The sequence below is a fragment of the Chiloscyllium plagiosum genome, unplaced genomic scaffold (genome assembly GCF_004010195.1).
Source record: "Chiloscyllium plagiosum isolate BGI_BamShark_2017 unplaced genomic scaffold, ASM401019v2 scaf_10218, whole genome shotgun sequence".
NCBI lineage: Eukaryota > Metazoa > Chordata > Chondrichthyes > Orectolobiformes > Hemiscylliidae > Chiloscyllium > Chiloscyllium plagiosum.
The window spans coordinates 6,574-19,436 of record NW_025211807.1 but is presented as its reverse complement, the minus strand read 5'-3'; the positions used below and the strand labels follow the sequence as shown (position 1 = coordinate 19,436).

The window sequence follows — 12,863 nt, the reverse complement described above, 5'->3', positions numbered from 1 at the left end:
GGAAGCTAGCCAATTGGATACAAAATTGCTTAATGGTAGAGAGTTGTTGTTCAGAATGAAAGCCTGTGCTGCAAGATTGGTTCCGAGTCCACTGAAGTTTGTCATTTATATAAATAATTTGGATGAGAACATAGAAGCATGATTAGTAAAATTGCAGATGGAAAGAGTGCAAAAATGGTTTACAAGGATATTACTGACACTGGAGGGTTTGAGTTACGAGAGAGACAAGATAGTTTGGGAGTTTTTTTCCTGGAGCGTAGGAGGCTGAAGGGTGATCTTACAGAGGTTTATAAAATCACGAGGAGCATAGATAAGGTGAACAAGCAAGGACTTTTCCCCAGGATAAAGGAATCTAAATTAGAAGATATAGTTTTATGGTGAAAGGGAAAAGCTTTGGAGGGATCTGAAGGACAACTTTTTCACACACAGAGTGGTGCATATGTAGTTACAACCTATTCAGCCTCTCCCTCCAACACTGGCAAGATCCTTGTAAATCTTTTCTGCACCCTTTCAAGTTTAACAACATCTTTCCTTTAGCAGGATGACCAGAATTGAATGCAGTGTTCCAAAAGTAGCCTAATCAATGCCCTGTACTGCCACAACATGACATCCCAACTCCGATATTCAATGCACTGACCAACAAAGGCAAGTGTGCTAAATGATTTGTTCACTCCTCTGTGACTCCATCTTCAAGGAACACGGGACCCCATGGTGTAGATAAATTTATTAAACTGTGAACCGGCCAACACAATATCGTTAGAATCAAGGCTGTAGATTATATCACATGTGAAATAAACTCTTTTCAGGGCAACTTAAAAAGCAAGCATTTGGTAATGGACACTCGCCGCTAGTAATATCACAAGCTAATTTAGGGGAACTTGTGGCCATGCACAAGTTGATTTTGCTTGTCATGCATAAACTTTACTTCTAACATGTTGCTCTTGAGGAACATTCTGAGTTCATTTTTTAAAAAAATCATGCAAATTCAATATATGCATGGCAACAAGTTCCCCTAATCAGTTTCTGACATTACTAGTGGTGAGTGTCCATTACCAAATGCATGATTTGTTAGATGGCCTGATAAGATTTTACTTGACATATGATATATAGCAACAGCATTAGCTGACTCAGTCTTTTTATTTATCTGTAAACATTTTAGACTGTCAGTCACTTGGTATATAACTTGAGCATTACTAAAAAGAGAGATATGTAGATTAAGCTTTTCATCATGTTCATCATGTACTCATTGGGACCAATGCCAGATTGCCACATTTCAAGTGACCATGTTTGAGATTTGCATTCTTGTATTTGTCCTTTGAGTGCAAGATGAAAGGCTTCAGCTACCTCTTTATTTTCAGCAGTAAGTATTTTATATTATAGGTCACTAATTTCTTTCAACAACAAATTAGCTGCAAATTCAAGGTATCAAATCAAGTGTCAAACAAAAGATCAAAGTAAAAATAAAAAACCTGAGGATACTGGAAATCTGAACTACAAACAGAAAGTGCTGGAGAAACTCAGCAAGTCTAGCAGCATCTGGAAAGAGAGAAGCAGAGTTAACATTTTGAGTCCTGTGTCCCAATGTCCAAGGGTCACTGTACTCAAAATGTTACAAAGGTCAAGATACTTGATGGAATGAATGTGTGAAGTCAAATAGAAGTTGCTGCTTTTGAAATGCTGAGTCTCAGATTCTGTGTCTAAATTTTGAAAATATAGGTTTGAATTATGTGAAAACCAAAGGTAACAATAAATTTGGAAAGTAAGAGGGTGACATTTGGAAGCCTCTGATCCTCTCTACGGGGTCTCTGTCACCTCTTGGATGAAGGCATACATCTTAAATTATTGGCATTGCTATTAGCTGTATCAGTTAGTGTAGAAAGTCAGTGACTGTGTTGTACAGCTGTCGGACCTGCTGAAATAGATGGAGCAGCTTAATCACCACATTGGTGAATTGTAGCTGCCTTCGACACTTTCTGGCTGAGGTGTAGAGATGAAAGGTAAGCTCTGGAGATACTTGCTTGGTAGACTTTACAGTTGGTAGGAAGCAAACAACAACAAATATTGGGTCAACCAAACTTTTTGAAATATTGATCTTCATGGCACTAGCATCAGAAGCAGTCTGCAACTGAATTTCATGGTCCAAGTATATTTCAATTTTCTGACTCAATACTAAATAAATCACATTTAACTCATTCTTCATTTTCTTCCAGAAAAATGCATTTGTGTAAACATTACCTTGGTTTGCCTTCATTATCATTTGCCTTCATGACAGCCTTTCAAAATTTGCTATGTTGTTTTTTGAAATGTCGAAGGATGAAAAACCCAATGTAAATTGAAGGTTTCTTTACATTTTTTTTCTACTTATCCATTGCAATTATATCAGAAGTGGTGTGCTTGGTTATTAAGATTTATGTTTTTATATAATGGAGTTTCTTACATTATCATTATGAAGAGCCAAAAGAGTTGACAGGCAAGGTAGTAAATATTCAGTACAGATTTCCATACATATTATGAATGAAATGATCATTCCAGAGAAGCCAATGGGTATGAAAAACAATGAGACAATATTTAAAATCGTACAGATTGCAAGCATAAAAGCTATCCCTGCTGTCTTTTCAGTAAAGCTGCACAGGGAACCATACTAATGGGAGTTAACAGAAAATGATGGAAGATCATTATTGCTTCAGGATGTATGAAGGTTTTTGATGATAGAAAAATTAAACCATTTTCAAGAAATGTAAACTAGTAATCTTGTCCAGCATCTCTAAACTGGTTTGTGAAATGAATTATTCTTTTTGTGTCTGTGCTTGCAATGTATTTGAGTATTCACTATGTTCACAAATAATGTCTCTCATTTGTCAGAATGAGTTCTCTCTATGCTGGGTGGATACACTCATAGGAGCCATCTTAAGTCATTAATATGTTAAAGTTCTTTGAACTCAGAGAAGGAACTCCCCTAACAAGTTTAATAAGCTGATGTAAAGTTCAAATATATTTGCAGAGTTAATGGTAAAGTTGGAAGATGTAACAAATGAGGCTTCTGACTCCATTCATGACTGCTTCGGTATTCCATTAGAACTGAACCTCAGAGGCCACACTGGCATTCTGTTATGATGTGATTAAAATGTCAATATTCTGTTTTGGAATTCGTACACATCACTATTAGATATTGTCTTTTTTCTGAATAAAGCATTCCATCTCTAGAATTGTTTTTTATTTCAAAATAATCTCTTTCAAACTGTCTTTCTTAACCTTCCTTACTGAGGATTCCCACTGGCTGAATGTTTAAAAAAGTTCACAGCCTCTACTTGTTCTCTGTTCTATTCCAAGCCAATGTTTGGTTTGCACCTCCAATTTGTACAACACCCACTCATTAACATACAATTATTATATGAGTTGTTCATTCCTATTTTTTTTTCAGTTTCCTTTCTTCCCCCTTTCCCATTTCCTCTGTGGCACTGAAGTTGAATCACAATGGGAAATGAAAGCAGTTCCACGGGTGATCAGGTGAGTCTGTGCTGACATTATTCTGAACACAGGACTTATGTCTGGAAGTACAATGTGCAATAAGTAAGTAATGTTAAAAGACTTTGAGCTCATGGCATTGTTACTTTACTCAAGCATGGAAATGTGTTTGACAATAAGCAAGCAGAGGTAGCTTTCAATGATTCACTTAACATCTAATCAGATGTCACATGTGATTTTTAAAAATAGCATTTCAGATTTCTAATGTCTTTGATAGAACTGTCCAACTTCAATCTGAAGAGCTTTTCAATAATAAAACCCTGATCATTGTGACAATTTTATTCAGACCAAGGGATGCTGCACAACCTTTAACCATGAATATAGTAAAATGATTTACATTAGAGAAAATGAATTATATGAAGAAAGCTGGGGAAGAAAATGAATAGATCTAAAGTTCCTAAAGTGTCAGTTAACTTCATGCACAATTGTCTTGGCAAATTTTACTGCACCTTTACCCCTGAAAAATAACTTGTGCTTTTTATTGGGTGACACCACTGCCATGTAAACAAGAGAGAGCTCTGAGTCTTATACATCATTTACCCAGGATGTAGATTCACTTGAGCTATATTGTCATGATTAGATTTAGCATTGTTTCATATTGTTTGCATTCAGAATGTTAACATAGAATAGGTCACAATTTTCAATGTAATAGAAATCTAATCTTGTTCTTTTTTCAGCTTTGATAATAGTTATAGATGCACGTTTAGTATGTCTTATGTTATGAGACTGAGGCATTAGTTTCCAAGTTGGCTTTGGTGTTTGTGTACCACACACCAACTGTGTCATAGTGGTGATCTTACCTTATTTGCAAATGTTCCTGCTCTTGTAAATTACCTCAAATAATTCAACAAAATGTAATGAAGTTGACTGGTGTAATCAGTTCCCAGACTCTTGATGAAGAAGATATTAATTAAAACAATTATCAGACAAAATGGCCTTTTACTTTTTCAATTCATTTCAAAACAGCTTGTAAATATGTCCATTTGCTTCATAAATTAGCTAACTTATTTTTATTAATGCAAATACTAAAGTTTAATTGTGAATTAAGCATCACAAAACTTAAATTAACTCAAAAAGATATTGATCATTTTTCAGACTTATCTTGTCTTTCAGTTATTTCTTCTCATCATCACCTTCCCCTCTGCTGCACCAATTTGATCAAAAGGTAGACTAATAGATTGGTCACAACTCAGAGGAGACTGTTTGGCCTGTTCAGTCTGCACTGGCCTTCTGAAGAAGCAGTTCACCCAGTGACACTCCTTAGTCTTTTTGGATAATGATCCAATTTCTGTTTCAAAGCCTTAATTGACTCTTTCTCCATCACAGTCTCAGGCAGTGCAATACTGATCCTAACCACTTCCCACTCGACGAGGTTGTTTCTCATTTTGCCAATTACCTTAAATATGTGCCCATTGGTTCTCCAGCTTTTCACCAATGGGAACAGTTTCTCCCTATTTATTCTATCTCAACCTTTCATGATGTTGAATACCTCTATCACATCCTCTCTCAACCTCCTCTTCTCCAAACAAAACATTTCCAATTTTTGGACATGTTCTGCATCCCTGCAAACATTCTCAAAAATAATGTCTCTACTGCCTTCACATCCATCCAAAAGTGTGGTACCCAGAACCAGATGCAATACTACAATTAAGCCCAAGCTCTCTTGACATTCCTCACAGGCAAAGACTTAAGAAATCTTGTATTTATTGGTTGCAGGTCTGCTAGTGGATTGTCAGACCTATCAATGACTGGCAGATTCATCCACAGCTGGTATAGTTACTCTGCGAATAATTGAATTGAATTGATCCTTCTTTTGTTTTGCTAGCTCTTCACTTTGTCTCAATGATAGCACACTGAGTGTAGCACCTCTAGGCATCACAATCTATGACTTGTGATTCCCACTGGTCATGGTCAATGTGACACACAGGGAGGGACTTGAAACATTGAAACTGAGAAAACAGGAAGAGGAGCATGCCATTTGGCCATCCAAGCAGTTTCCACCATTCAATGTGATCATGGCTGATCATTCAACTCAGTACCCTTTTCATGCTTTCATATTTGATCCCTTTATCCATAAGAACTCAGTCAATCTTCTTTTTGAAAACATTTAATGTTTTGGCCTCAATGGCTTTTAGTGGCAGAACTCCAAGGGCTCACCAATCTCACCAATTTTGGGTGGCACGATGGCTCAGTGGTTAGCACTGCTGCCTCACAACGCCAGGGACCCGGGTTCGATTCCCGGCTTGGGCAACTATCTGAGTTTGCACATTCTCCCAGTGTCTGCGTGGGTTTCCTCCGGTTTCCTCCCACAATCCAAAGATGTGCTGGTTAGGTGAATTGGCCATGCTAAATTGCCCATAGTGTTAGGTGGATTAGTGATGGGTGAATGTAGGGGAATGGGTGGGTTGCTCTTCGGAGCGTCGGTGTGGACTTGTTGGGCCAAAGAGCCTGTTTCCACACTGTAGGGAATCTAATCTAATCTTTATCTCAATTTTAATTAGCTACTCCATATCCATAGACTGACCCCTGGTTTTAGACTCCCCGGTTATTGGGAACATTCTTCCTGCATTTATACTGTCTGATCCTCTTAGAGTTTTCTTGGTTTCTATGAGATTCCTCCCTTATCCTTCTAAACTCCTGTGAATATTGTTCTAACCGATCCAGTCTCTCTTTGTTTGGCAGTCCTGCCATCCCAGGAATCAGTCTGATAAATCCATGTGCACTCCTTCCATAGCCAGAATATCATTTTTCAAATAAGGAGACCAAAATTGTACACAATACTCCAGGTGTGGTATCACCAAAGCACGGTATAATTGGAACAAAAAATTCTTCTTCATGGCCTGCTGCACCTACACGATTGCTTTCAGCGACTGTTGTACGAGGACAGCCATGTCTTGGTGCATCTCCCCCTTTCCTAATCGATCATCATTCAGTTAATAATCTACCTGCCTATTTTTGCTAATAAGTGGGTAAGCTCACATTTATTCACATTATACCACATTTGTTATGTATTTGCTAACTTACTTAACTTGTCCAGATCACAGTGAAGCATCTCTGCAACATCCTCGTAGTTCATTCTCCCACCCAGCTTCTTTGGAGTCTGTGGGGTCCCTCTATTCTATTTACCTGGACATGCTCAATATACATGGTGTTGAGCTGGTGACTATTGTCCAGTTGTTAAGCAACGTGACCTGTCCAGTGCAGTTGGCTTTGTAAGGGGGTGCTGGTGATACTAGCTGTTTCCAAGACATCAGTGTTTGTGCATGAGGGTGGTGCCAGCTCTGTGACCCAGCATCATACAGAAAGACTATAGCTTTGAAACTGAGTTTGGTCTGTGCTTCAAGGCAGAATTTGTTGCACACTCATGTGCAGTGTCTGCGATATTGCTGTTTATTTTAAAAAAGCCTATGTCCATGGTTGCATCCCAAAGGGCTAAATTGCTTGACATTATTCATCTCGGTTCCCTTGATGACAATGGTCATCTATATTTTTCTTGGGGAGCAGGCTGATATAGAAGTTCAGTTTTCTTTAAACTGATCTTTTGACTGAAGAGTGATGCCACTTCTGAAGCACATGATGTTCCATGTTGTAAGTCTGACTGATTGTTGCCAGACTGAATGCAGTAACCAGCGAAAAGAAGTTCATGGATGAATTTTGTTTTATCTCTTTGTGTGAGGCTGAAGAAGCCGGAAGTTGAGAAGATCTCCATCAGTCTGGAAGTGTATAAAAGCTGCCTCTTCGAAATCTTAGAACATAGAGAATATAGAACAATACAGACCAGGCCCTTCGGCCCTCGATGTTGCGCCGACTCGTGAACTATTCTCAGCTCATCCCCCTACACCATCCCATCATCATCCATGTGCTTATATTCTGTTGCCTGCTGCAGCATCAAAGAGATAGAAAGGATGAGAAGGTCAGGGCTTGTGAACATTCCTGCATCACACCATCAGCATTCTGGAAGACACTCAAGGGATTGCTATGTGATTGATTTGTCAAAACTGATTTTCTTGAAACTGCTTCACCATGGCCAGGAACCTGAGTAAGCATTCAAGTTTTAAAAATAATTTTCTAAATTCCACCTCTGCTCACAGGTTAACTATAATGTCGTTGCTTCTTTTTTATTCCTATTGATAAAGCCCAGGGTATTGAATGCTTTATTAACTGCTATTTTAACCTGCTCTGCCACCTTCAAAGATTCAAGCACATATGCACCCAGAGTCCCTCTGCTCTTGCACCGACTTTAGAATCATCCCCTTTATTTTGTATTGTCTCTCTGTTTTCTTTGACCAAAGTGAATCATTTCACATTTCTCTCCATTAGATTTCAACTTCCACTTGTCTATGCAAACCACTAACCTATCCATATCTTTTTTAAAGTCTATACTGTCTTCTTTATGGTTCACCATGTTTCAAAATTATTTTCTCATTGCAAATTTTGAAATTATACCCTGTACGAAGTCTAAGTCAGATAATGTAGGGGTTCTAACGCCAATCCCTCAGAAACTTCATAATAACTGTCCTCCAGTTTGCATCAAACTTTCATCACTATTGTTTCCGACCACCAACCAGTTTAGTAATCTGCTACTATTTATTTTATTCCATGAGCTCTAGCTTCATGACCAAATCTGTGCCTGGTACTTTGTCAGATACCTTTTGGAAGTCCATTTATGCCACATCTATACATTACCCTCAATAACCAACCCTGTGGCCTCATTTAAAATTGTCATCAAGTTATTTCAACAAGGCATGATTCATCATTAACAAATCTATCTACTTTTCTCTAATTTACCTGCATTTAGCCAAGTTTTTATTTACCTTTGTTTCAAAACATCTTTTCTAATATCATCTCTATCATTTAGGTTAATGGGATTGGTCTGCATTTGTTAAGATGATCTTCACATCCATTTTGAAACAAGTGTGCAACATTTGCAATTCCTCAGTCCGTGAGTCTGAAGGAGTCTGAAAAGTTATGGCTCGTGCCTCCACAATTTCCAATCTAACTTCTCTCTGTATCCCTGGATATATCATATCCAGTAGTGGAGCCTTATCAACTTTAACTACCATCTCTATATCAATTTTAAACCCTTCAAGTGTCTGAACTACCTATGCTCTCACCAAGACTTGTGCAGCGTTTTCTTTCATGGTAAAAATAGATGCAAAATATTCATCTGGCACCTCAACCATACTCCCTGCCTTCACTAAATTGCCTTTTGACCTCTAACCCTACTCTTCCTTTAACCACGCTATTGTATTAAATGCCTAAAGAAGACTTTAGCATTCACTTTTATCAGCCAGTCTCTTGTCATTCTCTTTACTTCTCAAATTTTTGTAATCCTGTGAGAATTCAACATTCAGCTAGGTTCTGTATTATCCACCTGACATCTGTCATAAGCATATTTCTCTGCTTCATCTTATTTCTATTGTTTTCACTATCCAAGGAGCTCTGGATTTGCTTGCCTTACTTTTTCCCTTTTGTAGGAATATATCTTAATTGTACTCAAAAGATTTCACCTTGAAAGGTAACCCATTTTTCATTTTCAGTTTTACCTGTTCCATTTTGATTTCAGTTGATCTGGGCCAGAGCCAGCTTCAGGAATAGAAGATTGGATCTAATTAATTATTTTTGATCAAGACTGTTCCTTTCTCTTTTCTGTAGCCAACCTAAACCTTATGATTCTGCAGCCAAATGTTTGCCTACTGACACTTGATCCAATTTGCACACCTCATTCCCAAGAGCCTCCTTTCCAAGAACCAATTCCTCCTTTCTCATTGAAATAGAAACATACTGATGTGGAAATTTTTTGTGAACATTTTCTCAGAACTCTTGATCGTCCTCAGCTCTTTATCCTACCACCATTCCAGTTTATACCTGGACAACATAAACATTCTGTTACTACTAAATAATTCTTTTATGTCTTTGTAATTCCTTTGGAAATTTGTTCTTTATCTTTCTCACAACTTGGTGGATGGTAGACTACAACAAGCCAAGTAATTGCATTATTTTGTTCCTTAGCTCCAGCTAAATAGATTTTGTCCTTCAGCCTTGTGTGATATTCTTTCTCTCCAGCACTACAATATTCTCCTTCATTGGTAGTGAGACTTTTTCCTTTCTATGTTTCCTGAATACTTGTACTCAGGCATATTTAATACATAGCCCCATCATTTCTTGACTCAAACCTCTGCTATTGGCACACATCATATTTTCATAGGGTTATCTGCTCTCCTGGAATTCACCGATCTTATTTATCAGATACCTTGCATTCGCATCGAGACACTGAACTCTAATTTTGACTTTACCACTTACCTCTGATGCCAAAGCCACCTAATATCTCACTATTTCTGACTCAAGTAGTATCTGTGTCTCCCAATATTCTTTGCACATTGCTATTTCCTTCGAGCCTCACTCCTGGTGCCTGTTAGTTAAAACCCTCCCAATAGTACGAATGAATCGCCGACAAGAAAATTGGTCTCAGCTTGGTTTAGATGAAACACATCCAGGCTGTACAACCACACAGGTTTCACCAGAACTGATTCCAATGTTCCTAGAAGCTAAAGCCCTTCCTTCTGCACCAACTCTGCCATACATTAATCTACTCTATCCTACTCGTTTGAATAATCGCATGCATGTGGTACTGGGAATAATTCAGAGATTACTACATTTGAGGCTCTTCTTGCTAATTTCCTACCTATCTTCCTAACCTCTGACTGTTGCGCCACATCCCTTTTTTCTAACTATGTTATTGCTATCCATGTGGACCACAACAGGCAACAGTTCACAATCCTCACTCAGGGTGCTCTCCAACTGTTCAGCAATATAGGAACAGGAATAGGCCATCCAGCCCCTTGAGCCTATTCCACCATTCAGTTGAGATCATCGCTGGTCTGTCACCTAACTCCATATACCTGCTTTTAGCCCATATCCCTTAAATTTTTGTTCAGCAAATCTATTATCTTTCATAGAATTAAAATTAACAACAGATCCAGCATCCATTGCCATTTGTGGAAAAGAGTTCCTAACATCCTTTTGTGCATAGATAGATAGAACATTCTTGACCCTGGCACCAGAGAGGCCTCAAACCATCCTGGATTCACATTTGCAGCCAAAGAAATGATTTTCTCTTTTCCTAATTATCTGAGTTCCTATCATCATTGTCCTCTGGGCTGCTTCATATGCCCAGTACAGTCAGCACAGTTGCTACAGATTCACCCTCCAGAACTGTTTGGTCAATGAGATGAACTCAAGGGACTCCGATACTGCCTGTCTGCCTGTTTCTTCTTGATCATGTAGACTGAGACATCTGCTAGTATAGCTTAAAACTATTTAGTAAAATTAAAATGAAAACTGATTGAGACCAATTGCTCCATATTTTTACTCAGCATCAGCAACTTTAATTGTGATCTAGTCTGGCCCCATCCATTGCCTAACTCAGAACGCTAGAACAATACTGCACTTTGCACACCACAACATCCATTGCCCCCTTTTTCTGTGAATTGTATATTTTTGATCTTCTTTGTTAGAATGGGTAATGTCCATAGCGTGGAAAGAATTTGTCACTTTTATCACAATGACAAGGGTCAAGTTATGTGACCATGCATATCAATGTGGTTTATTTGATATCTGTACTTAAAAATAATCAATACAAACATCTTGACAGGCATCTTTTCCTGAAGGTGTATGTCTTTTCAATTTCTTTTTTGTCTGACATTTTTATTAAAGATGATGGTTCCAACTGTTGAAATTTTATAGTTAATAAAGAGAGTTTGAATAGGACAAATACTATAATAAATATGGCTGGTCAAACTCGTTAGGTTATTTACATTTTGATTGTTTTTTAGCCAAAGGCATCTGATTCGGACATAATAACCTCATTACCATCAAATCAAGAGACTGCACAGGTATTGTAAAAGAGCACTTAACTAAACAGTCGCTCTAACCTCATGGTGTTGGGCTGGAACTTTGCTTGGCTTGCTGCTTCTCCCGTGCAAATCTTCATTCACTGTTTGTCTCATTCCAGAGTTCTCATATTTCTGAAGTTTATGAAGTGCATGCAACCCAGCATGAAGAAATGGTAAAAGAACAGTTGATCTTAGATGCACCAGTGTGTCATATTTTTTGAATCCACTCACTTAAAGTACAGTAATTCTAATGCAGTGCTAAAAGCATCAGCTTGTAAGAAACAGATTTCAGTAATACCAACTGCTACCTCCAGAGATGCATGCTAATACAGAACAACCTCAGCTATCAGAATGTCAAGTATCCAAATTTTGGATTCTCTGAACAAGATTTCAAGGTCCTGTAAAGATGTTATCCATTATCTGAACAGTTAGTTATCTGAACAAAATACTCCCCACCCATCTCATTTGGATAATCAAGGTTGTTCTGTATAATGCATGAAGCAAATGCACATCTGAACTTTGAAATGGCCTTTTGCTGTGAGTTGCATCTTTTGTGTATCAGATTCACATGTAGCTTTCATTCCAAATGTGGACTTGTTATGGTACCAATGAAAGGATTGTTCCGGGCAAGTTGTTGGAGACAGAAGGTAATGAGGTAATACTTCTAGGAATATGTCCAACTGATGTTGAAAATTCAACACAAATCCTACAGACAAGAAAGCACCAGGGTTGATGTGTATTCTGCGCTGAGTTATCTGACCACAGCCATTGAATAAAGTTCTGTGTTTGGAAACAAAATAAATTCAGTTAGGGGCCTAGAAATTAGGCCATGCCCATTTTTGTGTGCAGACTTGACGACCCCTGACTCCCATCTTCCCCTCTCCCACTATACCTCAATGGTGAGATTGGCACTGTGCAGATACAGAGCCTCAGGCCTCTGTATTGTCAACAAAACATGAAGAGCCTTCTGGTGAAGAGGAATTAAAGTTTGGGCTGCTGCTGGAATTGCCATGGTGTTCAGGTAAACATTGTTGCAGGATCGGGGCTTAGGTCAACTCTCAGGGAAATAAAATGGGTCGTTTGACCTCTGCTTCCCTCCTATTGCCGAGTGGTCTCCGATATTAATATAGGTGGGAACGGTTTCAGGCAACCCACCCACTGTTGAAGCCATTGTGGCCAATTAATGGCCATTTCAGGACCTCTTAATGCTTTTCAGTACGTGGTCTGTGCTTGGCCAGGAGGGAGTTATTTCCTCGAAAACATGATTATCCCCATCACCCTGCAACCTCACACATGCCACATTCTCTGAACCTGTCTGAATTCTGTGACTCTTCTTCTTTAACATTGCTTGTAGTTGCAGCAGGGGCTTTGCTTGATTTGCCGTTTAAGGTGGGACTTCATATCAGACGGTATGGTGGGAGTCCGACTCTGAATCAGTTAAGA

At 38.5% G+C, this 12,863-nt stretch overlaps 1 long non-coding RNA gene across 1 annotated transcript; it reads left to right on the top strand.

The window, feature by feature from the left end:
• Positions 1 to 3,423: 3,423 nt before the first annotated feature.
• Positions 3,424 to 11,592, top strand: LOC122547126. Its single transcript, XR_006310892.1, has 3 exons — positions 3,424 to 3,507; positions 11,361 to 11,420; positions 11,540 to 11,592. It is a non-coding gene; the product is annotated as an uncharacterized LOC122547126 (long non-coding RNA).
• Positions 11,593 to 12,863: the final 1,271 nt, after the last annotated feature.